The sequence below is a fragment of the Nuphar pumila genome, chromosome 9 (genome assembly GCF_984573655.1).
Source record: "Nuphar pumila chromosome 9, dmNupPumi1.hap1.1, whole genome shotgun sequence".
Lineage (NCBI taxonomy): Eukaryota > Viridiplantae > Streptophyta > Magnoliopsida > Nymphaeales > Nymphaeaceae > Nuphar > Nuphar pumila.
In genome coordinates this window covers 11,724-15,000 of record NC_143257.1, presented here as the reverse complement: position 1 = coordinate 15,000, position 3,277 = coordinate 11,724, and the positions used below count along the sequence as shown (strand labels likewise).

Genomic DNA, 3,277 nt, shown 5'->3' with positions numbered 1-3,277 from the left:
TTTCTCTGGGTTTTTTTCAAGCATACAGACTAGGAATTGTTCTTCACATTTGTATGGTTGTATGTGAAAGAATCGGCCGGCCGGTGCCGGTATGCACCATTGAGTCTCTCTCTCTCTCTCTCTCTCTCTCTCTCTCTCTCTCTCTCTCTCTCTCTCTCTCTCTCTCTCTCTCTCTCTATATATATATATATATATATATATATATATATATATATATATATATATATATATATATATTAGCTAATCCACCTTCTTCATTGTAAAACCTAATATATTAGCTAGATATATTTCCACCATAAAGAAATACCAGATTAGAGGGAAATGGATGCAACATTTTATCAGAAAGCCAATAGGAATTTAGTAGGAAACTATTTGGTGTTCAGTGCACTTTTTGAAACCTAGCAATTTAATGCATCCACGAAATCAATACAAGCTCTTTCAAAATGTGATTCTTGTTGGTACCCATATTCATGTAAGTTGCAACAAGTATAAATTCTATGATTCATGTTAACGCATCTAACAACCTGTAACCATTTTGAAGGTACTGTCGGTACCCATATTCATGTAAGTAGTAACAAGTATAAACTCTACGATTCATGTTAACGCATCTAACAACCTGTAACCATTTTGAAAGTACTGGCCTACTTTTACAGCAATAGCAGTTAGACAATAAGAATGAGCAAACTAATTACCTCAAACTAAGAGTAAATCTTAAACCACTTGACAAGCTTATATAGTATTGAACACAATTATGAAACCAATAACCAGTGAACACAAGAAACATGAACTTAAACAATACCTACTAACCTGTTTAAGTAGTTCCATTGCTCATCCAATGGTTTGTTTCTTGAAAGAATCTCCAAAGGACCAATTTCCAATAATCTCAAAGAATGTATGATGATATCATATTTGCCCACATCATCAAGGTCATTGTGTTTCCCACCAGCGTGCGTGCACTTTTGGGCGTCGCAGACACAGTTTGCTTTACTCAATGAACTGTTAGGATGAACAATTCAAGAAAGATTCCTCCGGTTCATGCCTGAAAGAAAAAGATCACTCAGTTTAGGGTGTGATTCATTCTTGAAATGCAATTACCTGTGAAATACTCTTGATCAACGAAAAGATGAATAAACAACCCCAATGACTTTCAAGACCTACAAATGCATTGCAAGTATTCAACAATACAACTACATAAACTGACTAGATATAGAATAATGTCATTGCCTACATAAATTGAGTAGATATTTATGGAGCTAGCTAGGATCCAAATATCACATTTAAATCTGGTCATCTCTTCATACCCAAAGAGGTTATCGCAGTGGGAGCAGGTTGTGGCTGTTTGGCGGGCAGTAGCAATTCGATTCTCATGGGTGACAACTCCTTGTGCAAGCCAAGTATGGTGTATCTCTTGAGGTTGGGAAGGTTGTCCAAGAGGTTTTACCGCTCAAGAGTCAAGACTGGGTTTCCTTTTGATAGCATTGGAAAAAAAATCTGGTAATCTTTTCTTGGTATGACCTGGCGCTGTTTTAACAAACTAGACTAGTTGAAGGATGAAGCAAATACTTTGTTCCCAATTTGCAGATGCAAATATGAAATTAACTTAAAAGTCTCGCTCCCTTGGTCTCATCTGGTGCCATTTTAACAAACTAGACTAGTTGAAGGATGAAACAAATAGTTAGTTCCCAATTGGCAAACTAACTTAAAAGTCTCGCTCCCATAGGATCTGTTTACGTACGGATCAATTTCCAACTAAACATCTTATCTAATTCAAATCAAGAACAGAAACATCAAATTCTGGATTCAGATTTGGACTTTCATCCTCCAATCCGTGTCACCCCTCCAAGACTACCTAAACTTGCTTCATGTGAAAACTTCTGCTTCCTGCAACTTTCTAATAATCAAGTAGTCAATTTCAACACGCTTTCTAAAAAGAGCCAAAGTCTATAACATTGATAACATAAGAGTTTCTATTTCGCCCAATTATATAACATTGTAAAATGATCGATAATCCAAATCCTTAAAACCATCAGAAACGAGACAAATTCTATGTACGGTGAAAATTCTTCCCGAGTTTATAAACAATCGCCAGGATCGAATGATGAACAACACTCAAAAAATCCCAAAGATCGGAAGAAAGATAATCTTCAAGAAACCCCAAAGATCCGAAAGAATGATCATCTTCAAGAAACCCAAAGATCCGAAGAAAGATAATGAGAACCCGTTTACAAACAATCCAAAACCTCGCATCTAAAAACCACTGATCAATTTCAGACGAGAGAAGAACCAAAAAACGAAAGGAAATAACACGAGAACCCCAAATTCTCGGGAGAAAACCCTAATACCTGTCGGAAGATCGTCGCATCAGAGCCAAGTGAGCTCGCCTTGATCCGCCGCTACGCACCTCCCGCTATCGCTCTCAACACAAGTCATCGCCGAAACTGGGATGGTTTTGCCCATGCTCATTGATATCGTCTTCTTCCGCCATCCATTCACCGCCGGGATCCTCTACCGGGTGCCGCATGCGCATTCCACCTCGGGAGCCGTCATCGACCTCTGCCGGAGCTTGATCGAACACCGACCGGGTGCCGCATGCGCACTTGTCCGACCTCGGCCTTCCGCCATCACCATCGTAATGATACAAGAGAGGTGATTGGAACCTTTGGACGTCCCCCGCCTCTTCTCCATCGATGGGTGTTCAAAGAGAGAGAGAGAGAGAGAGAGAGAGAGTTGGGCCGTGCTTTCGAGTACTCGGCCCGTATTGGGCCAGGTATGGGCCTTAGTTTTTCTCTTATACTCGAAAAAAAGCGGGCCTAACCCGGCCTATATATATATATATATATATAGGCCGGGCGGGGCCGGGTCCGGGTCACGGGCTTCTTTCGGGCGGCGTGTATCAAGGTAAAACAATAATTTAGTAAAAAGTATTTTAAGTTTTAAGTTTATCTAGTTTCCTATTTTCATTTTTCATTTTTCTTTTTCTTCTTCTTTTTCATAGATTTTTTTCTCAAAAATGTACGGTCATTTATTTTTTGTTCATATTTTTTGTCATGGTATAATTATTTATGATGTACATTTAAGTAGGCTTGTTTTGGTATGATGAAATCATCAATGGTATATGTTGAATGAAGATTATATATATGAAATTAAAAAAATAGATTCAAATGGATCTAAGATAAAAAAATTCTTTTTATGAAAATGAAATTGAACTTAATATGGTAGCAAATATCTTCTTGTCTAATGAAACATTTAAATGGAGCTAAAAAAAAGATCAAATTTT

General features: G+C 37.9%; 1 long non-coding RNA gene across 1 annotated transcript in view; it reads right to left on the bottom strand.

Moving 5' to 3' along the window:
- The window catches only part of LOC149828100 (uncharacterized), a 92,353-nt gene extending 89,618 nt beyond the window's left edge, over positions 1-2,735 (bottom strand). The window contains exons 1-2 of the long non-coding RNA XR_016434238.1: positions 2,343-2,735; positions 808-1,039 (exon numbers count right to left, since the gene is read on the bottom strand). This is a non-coding gene — a long non-coding RNA (uncharacterized LOC149828100). The remainder of the gene's footprint in view (positions 1-807; positions 1,040-2,342) is intronic.
- Positions 2,736-3,277: the final 542 nt, after the last annotated feature.